We start from the raw sequence: 18,104 nt of genomic DNA, 5'->3' as shown, positions 1-18,104 counted from the left end.
GGGAAGGGCAGGCGCTGTCACGGGTAGGGCGGCGCCATCTTGGGAAGGGCAGGCGCTGTCACGGGGAGGACGGTGCCGTCTTGGTGCCCTCACTTCCGTCTACATGCCCCCAGCCCTCCTTTCTCACCCTCTAAGGCCCTTGAGGTGCTCGCAGCTCGCCTTGAGATGCCGGGGGAGATGTGGCTGGGGGACCCTGGGACTGCAGGACACCCAATACCGGGGTGAGACCACCCCAATCCTGCGGGACCCCAAACCCTGGAACCCCCCCGAGACCTCTAACACAACACCACCACTCCCCGCCCCCTCAGCTGCTTCAGGACCCTCCAGAGACCCCCCCGGAGACCCTCCAGAGGCCGCCAGACACCTCTCGATGCCCACAAAGCCCCTCTAGACGCCCCAGAATACCTCTCTGCGCCTCCCTGCAGAGGCCACTCACACCCTTGGCAGCAGGCGACAGCAAGCAGTACCTGGCCGTGCCCACAAGGTGGGAGCAGTGAGCAGAAGAGCCAGGGGCGCTAGGGACACCGAGACTCCAGCAGTGCCACACAGCAACCCACACGCTGTGGGGACCTGACACAGAGACCCCGAAACCACACTGAGGCACAGACCCCCCCACTCCTCCGTGACCCTCCAGACATGACCCAGGAGCCCCTCCAGAGGTCCCCAGACACCTCTAGATGCTCCCAGAACCCTTCACATGCCCCCAAATTCCCCTTTCATACCCCCAAGCCCACTTCAGATGACAGCAGACCCTCCTTAACAGGCCCCCAGCGCTCAGCAGGTCCGGTGCTGCTGTGCCTCGGGAGCAGATCAGCTGGTCTCCCTGCAGAGCTTTTTCCAGTCAATGAAAAAACAGCACACCACACACACACACGAAAGACAATCCACTGTTTTAATTGAGAGACAGTTGCTATTTCTGCTTCAAACCACACCCCACACCCCCCCGTGGCTCTGCTCAGGATGTGCTTTTCTCCTCTAGAAGCCTTTCTACAGAACAGAGGGGGGTCACGTCAAGGCCTTTCTGCACACAAATCACTGCCCTTCTGCAATCTCTCAATAAGCAGCACCGCTGTTCCTCTGCTGGAACACCTCACACTCACTCTTACACTTGCCCGGGGCTTTCCCTCCCCTCCAAGAACGTCCTGGCATTTCAAACATTTGGCATTTCAGGTCTGCAAGCAGCCTTTGTGGGAGGCTGCCCTCACCCCTCCCTCACTGCTCCTCTGCTGTATCCTCGCCCACCCCGCTGTGGCATCACAGAAGGAAAGACAGCCGAGCGGCTACGCTCCTGTTCTTTTTATCACCCCGAGCCGGGGACAGCCTTCTGGGCAAGGTTTGCAGCTTCAGCACACAGCTGAGCTTTGCTCTCACCCATTAAACCCTTTGGTGGTTTCAGCTTCCCGAGGATGTGTCGGCACAAGTCCTTGTCGGGGCACCGCAAACAGGGAGAGACAAAGCTCCGAGATCCAGGAAGAGGACGGCTGAGCAGACACCCCTAAAGAGAGAAACTTCATCAGCTGAACCTCACACTTCTCCCAGCTTTGCAACAGCAAAGAACTTTGTGAACAACACAGTGCTGCTCCTAAGGAGGTCACCAGCTTGCAAGTTACAGGAGAAATAAAAACCTTTTTATTACAGAAGCACTGGCAAAAATTTACGGACAGGAACAGCAGACGAGCAAATTCTGCGATTGAGCTAACGATAGACATCAGGCCTAGGATCTGGCTACCCTGACACAGGATGCCAACAGGACAGAGTGAGGCCTCAGCAGCACTCCCAAAAAGCCCCACAGAGAGCCACAGGCTCTGGCCCGTGCCCCACCTACGGGCCGGCCCTCCTGGCAGCAGCGCAACACCACCTCTTCAGGAGCCCAGGGACTGACCTCAGCCCCCTAAGGGCCAGGCAAGGTTGGTTCCTGTTAGCTGCCTAAAGCAGCCTCCCCAGCCCTGCTTCCAGGGACCTTGGGCTGCTGCTGGGGACAGAAGGGGGATGGAGGGCTCCACAACTCGTCACACAGACCCCGAGCACAGGGCTGTTAAGCTGACAGGGTGCCAAGGGAACAGGCTGCCATGAAGGCACAGACCCAGGCCCTGAACTACAGGGTGGGTCACCTTGCCGCAGCAACACGACCCAGCGGCTTCGCTGCGTCCGACGAATAAAAGGAGGAAGTTCCACAGGAACAGAAGGGAAAACCTTTTCACTGTGTGTGCCAGAGCCCTGGAGCAGGCTGCCCAGAGAGTTAGTGGAGTCTCTGGAGACATTCAAAACCCGCCCCAGGTGATCCTGCACTGGCACAGGGGTTGGACCGGATGCTATTTTGGGGTCCCTTCCAACCCCTAACACTCAGTGATTCTGTGATTAGCTATGCTGGTGACAGAGTCTCACTGAGTGCTCTTTAAAATGTTTTTCTTTTCTTTCAGCCTAGGAGTTTCATATTTAAATAGACCTTCTGCTCTGTCTTCCCCCTTCCTTCTTCCATCTTGCGTCTAAACACTAGGAGAGCTTGATGAGCTGTATCCTGGGCGTCCCAACGTAACACATCTCAACTGCATACATGGATTTTGTAATCTTTTGCCCCATTGCTCGCACAGGGTGGATTAAGTTCATTACTTAGAGCTTGTCGGGACAGCTGTTGAAGTGTCCTGTGCAATGCAGGAGGAGTTGAATCCCATAGGAAACCACATTACTGTGCTTTGTCAGCCTGGTTATGGTCAGAAACCTCCTTCATTTTTTTTTCTCTTGAACAGATCTATCACATGAGTCCCCAGAATTAATTTGCCTCTTCTCATAATTATTTCTTTAAAACTGTCTTAGAAGTGTCTCTGTCCTTCCCTCTCTCTAGATACTGGCCTCCTGAGCCCACGGCAGACTTGCACAGAGCTACTGCGAGCACCACTCTGCACGGCCTCTGGGGGGCTTTCAAGCACAGGCACCCCAGGAGAATCCAAACCTAACCTTGCAGCTGGCCTTAGAGCTCCTCTTTGGAAAACTGTCGCTGCCAGGGCCCACAAACCAACGTCCTCTGTCGGCAAACCGGATGTAAGGGCTGAAAAGTGTCCACGGAAACCGTAATCGGATGGCCCAGGAAGATCCTGCCGGTCTGAACACACCGGACCTGGAATGCACAAAGAAACTCTGTTAACAACTGCCTGTGTGTCTGCTCATAGCTTGAGGAGTAACAGAGCAGAACCAATTCCCAAAAGGTTTTCACTGCGTTCCCAGGGCAAGTAGAGGCTTGCTCTGGCTGTAGTTAATACCTAGAAATTCCTATCAAAATCTTTGCAGCACAACAAGAAAAAAACCAAACCAACCAAACCACAAACTGCTTTATATTATTAAGTAGGAACTCGAAAGCTTACAGGAACTGTGGGGATTTTTTTATGACAAATTATTCCTTTTCTTTTTTTCAGTGAGCAATTGGGTTTCCAACAGCTCCACATTCTGACACCAAAGCACCCCGCTCCGTGTCAGGGCTTGTGGCTGAGGCCGAATACAAATCTGCAACTGGTCCTCAGGCAAAGCAGTTAAGCTCCCTGAAAAAAAAGGAAAGAAAGCAAGAGTGAGTCAACCATAAAAACAAGACCTAACCAAACCCCCAAAGCCATTTTGTCAGGAAGTCGCCTCCACTATCACCCGCCACATGCTGAAATTCCCTTCCCCTGGGGCTCCTGCTTGGCCCACAGCTGGGGAACATAAAGCAAGGCACAGCCCTGTGGGTACCTGCTGCCCTGGAGCCACCAAAACCGGAGCACCCAGTCACTACCAATCCCACAGCAGACCCAAGATACAACAGGGACTCCATAGAGACTCCAAAACCTCACTGAGAACCCCCCAACTCCTTCAGGACCCCCACAGATTCTCCAACTTAGATGCCCACAAAACCCCTTTGGTTGCACCCAAACCCCCCATCTGAAACACCCAGCTCCACTTTAGGTACCCCCAGATGCTTCCAATGTCCCCAGACCCGCTGGTGGACCAGCCCAGAACCCCCTGACACTATCCCAGACCCTTTCAGGGGGCTCCACACCCCTTCTAGATGCCCACAAAACCCCTTCACACGCCAAAAGAAACCTTTACCTGCCTCCAAACCCCACGTGGGGGCCACTTAGCAGCGGGTGGCAGCAACCAAGTCTGTTGCTCTCACCAATTAAACCCTTTGGTGCTCTCAGCTCTCTGACCCTGTGTCAGTGCAAGTCCTTGTCGGCCGGCACCTTCGTCCTGATCCAGGCGGAGAGAGAACTGCCAGGAACACAGCTTCGCCGCTCCGCTTGCGGCACGCCTGCTGCCGAGGGCAGCCTCGCCCGCAGCCTGCCCGAGAGGAACACGGCCCCCGGGGCCGGGGGACACACAAAAGCCTTCCACAAAGGTAACAAGGGAAGTCTCTTGGCCACTCTTCACGTGCCGAGTGCGATTGTCATGCGGAACACACCGCGGCATCTGGAACGAGTTTAAGTCCAGGTCTGTGGCAGCACAGAGGTTCCTGGAATATCCCGGTACATCGATCCACAGGAGGTTGTCTTTCGGTCCCCAGTCTGATGCTTGGCAGCACAGCCATCACACCATTTCTCTCGAGTGCTTTGAACTGACAATTCATGCAGGAGAATAAAACCAAACAGGAGTAAGCAGCTTGGAAAAGAACTTTGATCATCACCGGGCCCAGCAAGAGGACACAGTCTCAGGCTGCACCAGGGGAGGTTTAGGCTAGAGGTTAGGAAGAGGTTCTGCACAGAGAGAGTGATGGCCCATTGGAATGGGCTGCCCAGGGTGGTGGTGGAGTCACCATCTTTGGAGGTGTTCAGGAGGAGACTGGATAGGGTGCCTGGTTGCTTGGTTTAGTTGATTAGGTGGTGTTGGATGATAGGTTGGACACGATGATCTTGAAGGTCTCTTCCAACTCGGTCTGGTCTATTCTATTCTATTCCGTTCCATTCCATTCCAACACCATCTAATCAACTAAACCACGGCACTGAGTGCCTCATCCAGTCTCTTTCTAAACACTTCCAGTGATGGTGACTCCCTGGGCACCACCTCCCTGAGCAGCACATTCCAAAGGCCAATCTCTCTTTCAACCTGCTCTATTCTATTCTATGAAGACCTTCTTCCTAACATCCAGCCTAAACCTCCCCTGGCACAGCTTGAGACTGTGTCCTCTTGTTCTGGTGCTGCTTGCCTGGGAGAAGAGACCAACCCCCACCTGGCTACAACCAGAACTGAGGGGACTGCAATCCTTGCAGCTTCAGCTTTCCTTCTCTGCTACTTCTTTTTTCAGATGGATTGTTTTTCAAAGGGACTGCTGGACAGCAGAACAGGATGGATGGCTGGGCCCCAAGAGCGGTGGGGAACAGAGTTAAACCCAGCCGGTGGCCGGCCGGGCACAAGTGGTGTTCCCCAGGACACCCCTTGTGAGAGAGTGAGTCCAGAGAAGGGCCACAAAGCTGGTGAGGGGTCTGGATAACAAGCCTTACGAGGAGTGGCTGAAGGAACTGGGACTGTTTAATCTGCAGAAGAGGAAGCTGAGGGAATTATGGCGTGGTCTGGCTTCAGCTCTCAACTAGTTCCACGTTGAGCAAGGACAGCTAGTACTCACAGAAGGCACTGGCTGCTTGGGTTCAAGGTTCCTGCAGAGCTCAGGCTATCTCTCTTCATTAGTGAGGTCGTCCTGTCACCTAGGCAGAGAGAAGAAAATGCAGCTATGAAATGAGACCACTGGAATCGTGAGACTCGTTCTGTGTGAGACTCCAGGAGAATCCAAACCTAACCTTGGAGCTGCCCTGAAGAGCTCCTCTTTGGAAAACTCTCGCTGCCGGGCCCCACAAACCCCACACCCTCTGTCAGCAAACCGGATGTACGAGCTGAAGAGTGTCGACAGAAACTGTACGTGGACAGCTCAGGAAGACCCTGCCAGTCCCAGCACACCAGTCCTGGAATGATCAAAGAAAGTCCGTTAACAACTGTCTGTGTGTCTGCTCATAGCTTGAGGAGAACCCCCCAACTCCTTCAGGACCCCCCCAGACTCCCCAACTTAGATGCCCACAAAACCCCTTTGGATGCACCCAAACCCCCCATCTGATACGCCCAGATCTGTTTTAGGTACCCCCAGACGCTTCTAATGTCCCCAGACCCGCTGGTAGACCAGCCCAGAACCCCCTGACACTATCCCAGACCCTTTCAGGGGGCTCCACACCCCTTCTAGATGCCCACAAAACCCCTTCACATGCCAAAAGAAACCTTTACCTGCCTCCAAACCCCATTTGGGGGCCACTCAGACCCCTTAGCAGCGGGTGGCAGCAACCAAGTCTGTTGCTCTCACCAATTAAACCTGGATGTTAGGAAGAAGGTCTTCATAGAATAGAATAGAGCAGGTTGAAAGAGAGATTGGCCTTTGGAATGTGCTGCCCAGGGAGGTGGTGGAGTCACCATCACTGGAAGTGTTTAGAAAGAGACTGGATGAGGCACTCAGTGCCGTGGTTTAGTTGATTAGATGGTGATGGAATGGAATGGACCGGACCAGGTTGGAAGAGACCTTCAAGATCATCGTGTCCAACCTATCATCCAACACCACCTAATCAACTAAACCATGCAACCAAGCACCCTATCCAGTCTCCTCATGAACACCTCCAAAGATGGTGACTCCACCACCTCCCTGGGCAGCCCATTCCAACGGGCAATCACTCTCTCTGTGCAGAACCTCTTCCTAACCTCTAGCCTAAACCTCCCCTGCCACAGCTTGAGACTGTGTCCTCTTGTTCTGGTGCTGCTTGCCTGGAAGAAGAGACCAACCCCCACCTGGCTACAACCTCCCTTCAGGGAGTTGCAGAGAGCAAGAAGGTCTCCCCTGAGCCTCCTCTTCTCCAGGCTAAGCAACCCCAGCTCCCTCAGCCTCTCCTCACAGGCCTGTGCTCCAAACCCCTCCCCAGCTTTGTTGCCCTTCTCCGGACTCCTTCCAGCAACTCAACGTCTTGCTTAAACGGAGGGGCCCAGAACTGGACACGGGACTCAAGGTGTGCCCTAACCAGTGCCAAGTGCAGGGGCAGAATGACCTCCCTGCTCCTGCTGGCCACACTGTTCCTGATATTGGCCAGGTTGCCAGTGGCCTTCTTGGCCACCCGTGCACGCTGCTGGTCACGACCAGAAGACAGGGATCAGAAGAGTCTTCGGCCAAGCTGTAAACCTCTTCCTAACATTCAGCCTAAACCTCCCCTGGCACAGCTTGAGACTGTGTCCTCTTGTTCTGGTGCTGCTTGCCTGGGAGAAGAGACCAACCCCCACCTGGCTACAACCAGAACTGAGGGGACTGCAATCCTTGCAGCTTCAGCTTTCCTTCTCTGCTACTTCTTTTTTCAGATGGATTGTTTTTCAAAGGGACTGCTGGACAGCAGAACAGGATGGATGGCTGGGCCCCAAGAGCGGTGGGGAACAGAGTTAAACCCAGCCGGTGGCCGGCCGGGCACAAGTGGTGTTCCCCAGGACACCCCTTGTGAGAGAGTGAGTCCAGAGAAGGGCCACAAAGCTGGTGAGGGGTCTGGATAACAAGCCTTAGGAGGAGTGGCTGAAGGAACTGGGACTGTTTAATCTGCAGAAGAGGAAGCTGAGGGAATTATGGCGTGGTCTGGCTTCAGCTCTCAACTAGTTCCACGTTGAGCAAGGACAGCTTGTACTCACAGAAGGCACTGGCTGCTTGGGTTCAAGGTTCCTGCAGAGCTCAGGCTATCTCTCTTCATTAGTGAGGTCGTCCTGTCACCTAGGCAGAGAGAAGAAAATGCAGCTATGAAATGAGACCACTGGAATCATGAGACTCGTTCTGTGTGAGACTCCAGGAGAATCCAAACCTAACCTTGGAGCTGCCCTGAAGAGCTCCTCATAGCTTGAGGAGTACCAGAGCAGGAACAATTCCCAAAAGGTTTTCACTGCATTCCTAGGGCACTTGAAGGATTGCCCTGGCTGTAGTTAATACCTAGAAATTCCTATCAAAATCTTTGCAGCACAGCAAGGAAATTGAGGGATGGGAAGGCAATATGTACTTACACGTTAGGCAAGAATTGGCTTTGCAAACTAATCTCTCTAACTGTTGGATATGCACTGAACTTCCTCGAGGCCAAATGAGGACCCCTTTATTTGGGGAAGCCTCAATGAATTGGACTTGGGGGGCATCAGACTGGGTGACTACATCTGAGAGTACCTTCCACAAGTGTCAGCATGGGAAAGATAGCTCAGAAAGCCTGGGTCCAAAGTTTGCCTTAAGAAAATATAGTATAGGAATATACTGTTGGCTGTGAGAAAGGGGGGAACTGATGAACAGAAAAGTCTCATTAACAGAACCACAGAGTTGATAAGAATTTTCCGCTTGTTAGCTGAAATGCTGGGACGCAGGGAGGGGGAGAGGGGTTGGCAGACAGCCTTTGGATAGAGAAGGAATAACAGGATTTGTCAGTGATTCACTTCTGTTAGTCTTGGACAAGATGCTCCTTTGTATACGATAAAGGACACCTGCATGATATGTGTACTTCTGCTCTTTTAGAGAGATAAGCTTTGTATAGATAGGCAGCATCTGGACCTCTGTCATTATAGACAGATAACTTTTTGTATAAAAGTTTGCCCAAACCTCTCTGAAGACACACAGCTCTTTTGAAATGATCCTACCTGTGTCAGGCGCCAGAATAGAAGCACGATACAAGAGACTTACTGAGTCTCTTGTGTGTCTTTCTCTAAGTCATTATCAACGCTGTTTGCAGCACAAACCCAAACCCAAACCCACCCCGAGACACCCCCAGCTCCCACGGGAGCCTGCAGAGACCTCCCAAAGGGTCCGTCGGAGGTGCCCAGCTGCCTCCCCACGACCCTTGACCCTTTCCGATGGCCCCACGAGAACTTTACGTATCCCCAGACCCTTTTAGGTGTCCCCAAGACCTCCTCCGTCACCCCCAAAAGCCCTGCCGATGGCCCCAGACCACCTTCAGACGCCGGAAGGAACACACCTGGGAGTCCCGGGCCGGCAGCGACACCGGGACCGGACCCGCTGCGGCGCAGGCGCCGGATCCATAGCGACCACCGGGACGCTGCCCCCCTGGCGCGAGCAGAGCCGGGCTAGGGCGCAGGCGCCGGATCCATAGCGACGCTCGAGTCAAGCTCTCCGCCCTCCGCTCTTCCCCTAAGAATTTTCGAGCATTCAGCGCAGTTAGGCTGCAGAAATTAGCTCACCCAGGGCGGCACACGCCGCGGCACGGCTGCACTGCCGGCCATTACACACCGGGTTGAGCACTGACCTCCCACGGGGCGGTATACGCCGCGGCACGGCTGCACTGCCGGCCATTACACACAGGGTTGAGCACTGAGCTCCCCCGGGGCGGTATACGCCGCGGCACGGCTGCACTGCCGGCCATTACACACCGGGTGGCAGCATTGAGCTCCCCCGGGGCGGCACACGCCGCGGCACGGCTGCACTGCCGGCCGTTACACACCGGGTGGCAGCATTGAGCTCCCCCGGGGCGGCACACGCCGCGGCACGGCTGCACTGCCGGCCATTACACACAGGGTGGCAGCATTGAGCTCCCACGGGGCCTCTGGGTACGGTTGAGGCAGCAGCCGCCACCCCCGCAGAGCCCCGCCGGCCAAGCCCGGACACGCCCGCCCCCCTCCCCCCCCCCCCAAAGCCCCGCGCTGCCCCGCCGCTGGCCACCCCCCCAAGCCCCGCGCAGCTCCAGCGGCTGCTATAGAGAAACCCCCCAAAGCAGCAGAGACTGGCACTGACCTGGGACACAGCAGAAGAGATCCAACCTCTAGCAGCCACAACCCTGCACTGAGCCACTTTAAGCATCTGGCGCCATGTTGTTGAGGGCGGTGCCACGCTGGGGGGGGGGCGGTGCCACGCTGGGGGGGGGCGGTGCCACGCTGGGGGGGGGCGGTGCCACGCTGGGGGGGGGCGGTGCCACGCTGGGGGGGGCGGTGCCACGCTGGGGGGGGCGGTGCCACGCTGGGGGGGGGCGGTGCCACGCTGGGGGGGGCGGTGCCACGCTGGGGGGGCGGTGCCACGCTGGGGGGGGGCGGTGCCACGCTGGGGGGGCGGTGCCACGCTGGGGGGGCGGTGCCACGCTGGGGGGGCGGTGCCACGCTGGGGGGGGGCGGTGCCACGCTGGGGGGGGCGGTGCCACGCTGGGGGGGGCGGTGCCACGCTGGGGGGGGGGCGGTGCCTGCGTTGTGACCTCACGCTCAGCGTTCCATGGGTTTTAATCCCCTCCAAGACAACACGTTGAGTTCTGAGCAGCTGAGGAGCCCTGGGGAACACCTGTACAGAAACGTTCCTCCAAGAGCTGTCAGAAAAACGTTCGTTCCGCCAGCACTGCCGGCCGTTACACACCGGATGGCAACATTGAGCTCCCCCGGGGCGGCACACGCCGCGGCACGGCTGCACTGCCGGCCGTTACACACAGGGTGGCAGCATTGAGCTCCCACGGGGCGGCACACGCCGCGGCACGGCTGCACTGCCGGCCGTTACACACCGGGTGGCAGCACTGAGCACCTCCCTGGGCGTGGGCAGCAGCCGGGCCCCCACCTGGCTTTTATTTTCCAATGCTAAAAGCCTTTTAGAAGCAGAGAGGGCAGACAGGGGTCGTTTCCAAAGCTTTCTTACGCACCAGTCACTCCAAGCCCTCCCTCTCCAGCTGCAAACCAGAGGTTTGCCTCCGCCTCGCCTCACCCCAGTACTTACACTTTTAAAGATAGTGTGGTCCCCTCGGAGAATTTTCAGCACTTTAGGGGGGGGGCCCCCAGCCCTCGCTCACCTGCTCCTCTGCTGCAGCAGCCCCCTGCCCCACGTGGCAGAACCAGCCCACCCACAAGCCCCCCACTCCCTTTGAGTCGCCCCCAAAAAGGCACAAAATAAAGCAAACTGCCCAGCCAGCACCTCCTGCCTTTCACAGCAAGGACTGAACATTGCAGCTTTGGCCAAGACCATCAGCCCAAAGGAAGGCCTGGGCCCTGAGGAACTAAATGCAAGTGAACTATCTGACACCACCACAGTCCTGTGAATGTTGCAAAGCAGTAGTGCATGCGGTATAATAATTCGAAAGTTAAGGGCTGCTCAAGCTTTACACAAAGTATCCTATTCAGTTTTGGGTTCCACTTAACACAAAGTAAAAGTATAAAAGGTCAGAGGGAAAGCCAACTCTACCTCTGAACTACAGCAAGAAATACTGGAATCAAGGGGCCCTTTCTTCTGCTATTCATAGATGAAGAGAACATGAAAACTGATGGGCTAAACCAACAGGGCAAGATTAGAATAACTAGTAGAGAGAACGGAAGATACAAAGCTTCAACTGCATCTGTTTAGCAACGACTCCTACCAGATAACTTCCATGCCATAACTTTGCTGATTTCAAACAAGCCAGCTGGTGAAGCGTCTCGCTCACAGGCGGCCGACGAGGAGACGTGCAGAAGGCAGAGGCGAGGGAACAAGTCCTGAGCTTTGCTGCAGGCTGTCCTGCGGCTTCCCCTACCGACTCTTTCCCGTACACCACCGCAGAAGGAGTTGGGTGAATTTTGTCTCAAACCGGCTCCTAAGACAACCTCCGCTTTTTCCCTGGGTGCCTACGTGGGTGTTGCTTCATCTTTCCCTCACGCTCGGTACGGCATTCGGGTGCAGAGCAAGGCTCTGGACAGCCAAACCGAACTCCTGTGCTGAAGAAAAGGAAGCGGAAGCACAGGCTGAGCCCCTGAGCTCTAAACATTCACTGAGCCCCAGGAAATGCCTGCATGTGCTGGCTGCTGCCACCTCCTCGTTGCCCCGGGCCTGCTCATTGGAGGCTGCCTGGCAAAAGCACCTGCCCCCACTTTCCTCGGCGTTCTTTGAATACCCAGGTTGGAAACCTAAGAGGTAGCGTACTAATTGGAAAGCATGTTCCAGCGGGCGTGGCTGGAGGCTGGGCGCCGCCGCCGCTTTCTCTGCTCCCCGCCCCTCCTTTGCGCGGCCCCTAATCACGTGACGATCGCTGGGCGAGTCTGGGTGCTGCTGGGTTCGCCCTGGGATCGCTGGGCGAGTCTGGGTGCTGCCGGGTTCACCCTGGGATCGCTGGGCGAGTCTGAGGGCATTGGGGTCAGCCTGCAAGAGCTGGGAGAGACAGGAGAACAGCTCGTGAACTGGGAGTAGACTGCTCCCGACCGCGGCAAATCGACACCCACCCCCCCCCCCCCGCCGCTGGTGTTTCTCGGCCCCCCCCTCGCTGCCGCCCACCCTCAAACCCATAGCAGAGTCCTGCAGCAGGCACAGAGCAACTCCAGAGAGCAGCAGAGTCCACACTGAGCTCGCTGATGCGGAGCGGAGAAAGCAGAGGGGACGAGGATTACGCTGGCTAGGTCGGAGCCGACGGGGCGAGGGCGGCGCCATCTTGGGAAGGGCAGGCGCTGTCACGGGGAGGGCGACGCCATCTTGGAAAGGGCAGGCGCTGTCACGGGGAGATCGACGCCATCTTGGGAAGGGCAGGCGCTGTCACGGGTAGGGCGGCGCCATCTTGGGAAGGGCAGGCGCTGTCACGGGGAGGACGGTGCCGTCTTGGTGCCCTCACTTCCGTCTACATGCCCCCAGCCCTCCTTTCTCACCCTCTAAGGCCCTTGAGGTGCTCGCAGCTCGCCTTGAGATGCCGGGGGAGATGTGGCTGGGGGACCCTGGGACTGCAGGACACCCAATACCGGGGTGAGACCACCCCAATCCTGCGGGACCCCAAACCCTGGAACCCCCCCGAGACCTCTAACACAACACCACCACTCCCCGCCCCCTCAGCTGCTTCAGGACCCTCCAGAGACCCCCCCGGAGACCCTCCAGAGGCCGCCAGACACCTCTCGATGCCCACAAAGCCCCTCTAGACGCCCCAGAATACCTCTCTGCGCCTCCCTGCAGAGGCCACTCACACCCTTGGCAGCAGGCGACAGCAAGCAGTACCTGGCCGTGCCCACAAGGTGGGAGCAGTGAGCAGAAGAGCCAGGGGCGCTAGGGACACCGAGACTCCAGCAGTGCCACACAGCAACCCACACGCTGTGGGGACCTGACACAGAGACCCCGAAACCACACTGAGGCACAGACCCCCCCACTCCTCCGTGACCCTCCAGACATGACCCAGGAGCCCCTCCAGAGGTCCCCAGACACCTCTAGATGCTCCCAGAACCCTTCACATGCCCCCAAATTCCCCTTTCATACCCCCAAGCCCACTTCAGATGACAGCAGACCCTCCTTAACAGGCCCCCAGCGCTCAGCAGGTCCGGTGCTGCTGTGCCTCGGGAGCAGATCAGCTGGTCTCCCTGCAGAGCTTTTTCCAGTCAATGAAAAAACAGCACACCACACACACACACGAAAGACAATCCACTGTTTTAATTGAGAGACAGTTGCTATTTCTGCTTCAAACCACACCCCACACCCCCCCGTGGCTCTGCTCAGGATGTGCTTTTCTCCTCTAGAAGCCTTTCTACAGAACAGAGGGGGGTCACGTCAAGGCCTTTCTGCACACAAATCACTGCCCTTCTGCAATCTCTCAATAAGCAGCACCGCTGTTCCTCTGCTGGAACACCTCACACTCACTCTTACACTTGCCCGGGGCTTTCCCTCCCCTCCAAGAACGTCCTGGCATTTCAAACATTTGGCATTTCAGGTCTGCAAGCAGCCTTTGTGGGAGGCTGCCCTCACCCCTCCCTCACTGCTCCTCTGCTGTATCCTCGCCCACCCCGCTGTGGCATCACAGAAGGAAAGACAGCCGAGCGGCTACGCTCCTGTTCTTTTTATCACCCCGAGCCGGGGACAGCCTTCTGGGCAAGGTTTGCAGCTTCAGCACACAGCTGAGCTTTGCTCTCACCCATTAAACCCTTTGGTGGTTTCAGCTTCCCGAGGATGTGTCGGCACAAGTCCTTGTCGGGGCACCGCAAACAGGGAGAGACAAAGCTCCGAGATCCAGGAAGAGGACGGCTGAGCAGACACCCCTAAAGAGAGAAACTTCATCAGCTGAACCTCACACTTCTCCCAGCTTTGCAACAGCAAAGAACTTTGTGAACAACACAGTGGTGCTCCTAAGGAGGTCACCAGCTTGCAAGTTACAGGAGAAATAAAAACCTTTTTATTACAGAAGCACTGGCAAAAATTTACGGACAGGAACAGCAGACGAGCAAATTCTGCGATTGAGCTAACGATAGACATCAGGCCTAGGATCTGGCTACCCTGACACAGGATGCCAACAGGACAGAGTGAGGCCTCAGCAGCACTCCCAAAAAGCCCCACAGAGAGCCACAGGCTCTGGCCCGTGCCCCACCTACGGGCCGGCCCTCCTGGCAGCAGCGCAACACCACCTCTTCAGGAGCCCAGGGACTGACCTCAGCCCCCTAAGGGCCAGGCAAGGTTGGTTCCTGTTAGCTGCCTAAAGCAGCCTCCCCAGCCCTGCTTCCAGGGACCTTGGGCTGCTGCTGGGGACAGAAGGGGGATGGAGGGCTCCACAACTCGTCACACAGACCCCGAGCACAGGGCTGTTAAGCTGACAGGGTGCCAAGGGAACAGGCTGCCATGAAGGCACAGACCCAGGCCCTGAACTACAGGGTGGGTCACCTTGCCGCAGCAACACGACCCAGCGGCTTCGCTGCGTCCGACGAATAAAAGGAGGAAGTTCCACAGGAACAGAAGGGAAAACCTTTTCACTGTGTGTGCCAGAGCCCTGGAGCAGGCTGCCCAGAGAGTTAGTGGAGTCTCTGGAGACATTCAAAACCCGCCCCAGGTGATCCTGCACTGGCACAGGGGTTGGACCGGATGCTATTTTGGGGTCCCTTCCAACCCCTAACACTCAGTGATTCTGTGATTAGCTATGCTGGTGACAGAGTCTCACTGAGTGCTCTTTAAAATGTTTTTCTTTTCTTTCAGCCTAGGAGTTTCATATTTAAATAGACCTTCTGCTCTGTCTTCCCCCTTCCTTCTTCCATCTTGCGTCTAAACACTAGGAGAGCTTGATGAGCTGTATCCTGGGCGTCCCAACGTAACACATCTCAACTGCATACATGGATTTTGTAATCTTTTGCCCCATTGCTCGCACAGGGTGGATTAAGTTCATTACTTAGAGCTTGTCGGGACAGCTGTTGAAGTGTCCTGTGCAATGCAGGAGGAGTTGAATCCCATAGGAAACCACATTACTGTGCTTTGTCAGCCTGGTTATGGTCAGAAACCTCCTTCATTTTTTTTTCTCTTGAACAGATCTATCACATGAGTCCCCAGAATTAATTTGCCTCTTCTCATAATTATTTCTTTAAAACTGTCTTAGAAGTGTCTCTGTCCTTCCCTCTCTCTAGATACTGGCCTCCTGAGCCCACGGCAGACTTGCACAGAGCTACTGCGAGCACCACTCTGCACGGCCTCTGGGGGGCTTTCAAGCACAGGCACCCCAGGAGAATCCAAACCTAACCTTGCAGCTGGCCTTAGAGCTCCTCTTTGGAAAACTGTCGCTGCCAGGGCCCACAAACCAACGTCCTCTGTCGGCAAACCGGATGTAAGGGCTGAAAAGTGTCCACGGAAACCGTAATCGGATGGCCCAGGAAGATCCTGCCGGTCTGAACACACCGGACCTGGAATGCACAAAGAAACTCTGTTAACAACTGCCTGTGTGTCTGCTCATAGCTTGAGGAGTAACAGAGCAGAACCAATTCCCAAAAGGTTTTCACTGCGTTCCCAGGGCAAGTAGAGGCTTGCTCTGGCTGTAGTTAATACCTAGAAATTCCTATCAAAATCTTTGCAGCACAACAAGAAAAAAACCAAACCAACCAAACCACAAACTGCTTTATATTATTAAGTAGGAACTCGAAAGCTTACAGGAACTGTGGGGATTTTTTTATGACAAATTATTCCTTTTCTTTTTTTCAGTGAGCAATTGGGTTTCCAACAGCTCCACATTCTGACACCAAAGCACCCCGCTCCGTGTCAGGGCTTGTGGCTGAGGCCGAATACAAATCTGCAACTGGTCCTCAGGCAAAGCAGTTAAGCTCCCTGAAAAAAAAGGAAAGAAAGCAAGAGTGAGTCAACCATAAAAACAAGACCTAACCAAACCCCCAAAGCCATTTTGTCAGGAAGTCGCCTCCACTATCACCCGCCACATGCTGAAATTCCCTTCCCCTGGGGCTCCTGCTTGGCCCACAGCTGGGGAACATAAAGCAAGGCACAGCCCTGTGGGTACCTGCTGCCCTGGAGCCACCAAAACCGGAGCACCCAGTCACTACCAATCCCACAGCAGACCCAAGATACAACAGGGACTCCATAGAGACTCCAAAACCTCACTGAGAACCCCCCAACTCCTTCAGGACCCCCACAGATTCTCCAACTTAGATGCCCACAAAACCCCTTTGGTTGCACCCAAACCCCCCATCTGAAACACCCAGCTCCACTTTAGGTACCCCCAGATGCTTCCAATGTCCCCAGACCCGCTGGTGGACCAGCCCAGAACCCCCTGACACTATCCCAGACCCTTTCAGGGGGCTCCACACCCCTTCTAGATGCCCACAAAACCCCTTCACACGCCAAAAGAAACCTTTACCTGCCTCCAAACCCCACGTGGGGGCCACTTAGCAGCGGGTGGCAGCAACCAAGTCTGTTGCTCTCACCAATTAAACCCTTTGGTGCTCTCAGCTCTCTGACCCTGTGTCAGTGCAAGTCCTTGTCAGCCGGCACCTTCGTCCTGATCCAGGCGGAGAGAGAACTGCCAGGAACACAGCTTCGCCGCTCCGCTTGCGGCACGCCTGCTGCCGAGGGCAGCCTCGTCCGCAGCCTGCCCGAGAGGAACACGGCCCCCGGGGCCGGGGGACACACAAAAGCCTTCCACAAAGGTAACAAGGGAAGTCTCTTGGCCACTCTTCACGTGCCGAGTGCGATTGTCATGCGGAACACACCGCGGCATCTGGAACGAGTTTAAGTCCAGGTCTGTGGCAGCACAGAGGTTCCTGGAATATCCCGGTACATCGATCCACAGGAGGTTGTCTTTCGGTCCCCAGTCTGATGCTTGGCAGCACAGCCATCACACCATTTCTCTCGAGTGCTTTGAACTGACAATTCATGCAGGAGAATAAAACCAAACAGGAGTAAGCAGCTTGGAAAAGAACTTTGATCATCACCGGGCCCAGCAAGAGGACACAGTCTCAGGCTGCACCAGGGGAGGTTTAGGCTAGAGGTTAGGAAGAGGTTCTGCACAGAGAGAGTGATGGCCCATTGGAATGGGCTGCCCAGGGTGGTGGTGGAGTCACCATCTTTGGAGGTGTTCAGGAGGAGACTGGATAGGGTGCCTGGTTGCTTGGTTTAGTTGATTAGGTGGTGTTGGATGATAGGTTGGACACGATGATCTTGAAGGTCTCTTCCAACTCGGTCTGGTCTATTCTATTCTATTCCGTTCCATTCCATTCCAACACCATCTAATCAACTAAACCACGGCACTGAGTGCCTCATCCAGTCTCTTTCTAAACACTTCCAGTGATGGTGACTCCCTGGGCACCACCTCCCTGAGCAGCACATTCCAAAGGCCAATCTCTCTTTCAACCTGCTCTATTCTATTCTATGAAGACCTTCTTCCTAACATCCAGCCTAAACCTCCCCTGGCACAGCTTGAGACTGTGTCCTCTTGTTCTGGTGCTGCTTGCCTGGGAGAAGAGACCAACCCCCACCCGGCTACAACCAGAACTGAGGGGACTGCAATCCTTGCAGCTTCAGCTTTCCTTCTCTGCTACTTCTTTTTTCAGATGGATTGTTTTTCAAAGGGACTGCTGGACAGCAGAACAGGATGGATGGCTGGGCCCCAAGAGCGGTGGGGAACAGAGTTAAACCCAGCCGGTGGCCGGCCGGGCACAAGTGGTGTTCCCCAGGACACCCCTTGTGAGAGAGTGAGTCCAGAGAAGGGCCACAAAGCTGGTGAGGGGTCTGGATAACAAGCCTTACGAGGAGTGGCTGAAGGAACTGGGACTGTTTAATCTGCAGAAGAGGAAGCTGAGGGAATTAAGGCGTGGTCTGGCTTCAGCTCTCAACTACTTCCACGTTGAGCAAGGACAGCTTGTACTCACAGAAGGCACTGGCTGCTTGGGTTCAAGGTTCCTGCAGAGCTCAGGCTATCTCT

At 55.7% G+C, this 18,104-nt stretch overlaps 2 long non-coding RNA genes across 2 annotated transcripts; both read right to left on the bottom strand.

Moving 5' to 3' along the window:
- Positions 1–872: 872 nt before the first annotated feature.
- Positions 873–4,330, bottom strand: LOC137456140 (uncharacterized). The gene is made up of 4 exons (XR_010990961.1): positions 4,078–4,330; positions 3,360–3,533; positions 2,956–3,115; positions 873–1,495 (listed from the first exon to the last, which is right to left on the bottom strand). It is a non-coding gene; the product is annotated as an uncharacterized lncRNA (long non-coding RNA).
- Positions 4,331–13,336: 9,006 nt separating this feature from the next.
- On the bottom strand, positions 13,337–16,796 carry LOC137456136 (uncharacterized). The gene is made up of 4 exons (XR_010990958.1): positions 16,542–16,796; positions 15,824–15,997; positions 15,420–15,579; positions 13,337–13,959 (listed from the first exon to the last, which is right to left on the bottom strand). It is a non-coding gene; the product is annotated as an uncharacterized lncRNA (long non-coding RNA).
- Between the last annotated feature and the right edge of the window lie 1,308 nt (positions 16,797–18,104).

The sequence above is a fragment of the Melanerpes formicivorus genome, unplaced genomic scaffold (assembly GCF_026170545.1).
Source record: "Melanerpes formicivorus ecotype bairdi unplaced genomic scaffold, bMelFor1.0.p_v2 SCAF_117, whole genome shotgun sequence".
Lineage (NCBI taxonomy): Eukaryota > Metazoa > Chordata > Aves > Piciformes > Picidae > Melanerpes > Melanerpes formicivorus.
Note: the sequence above shows the minus strand (reverse complement) of the source record. Positions and strands in the feature narration are given on the sequence as shown.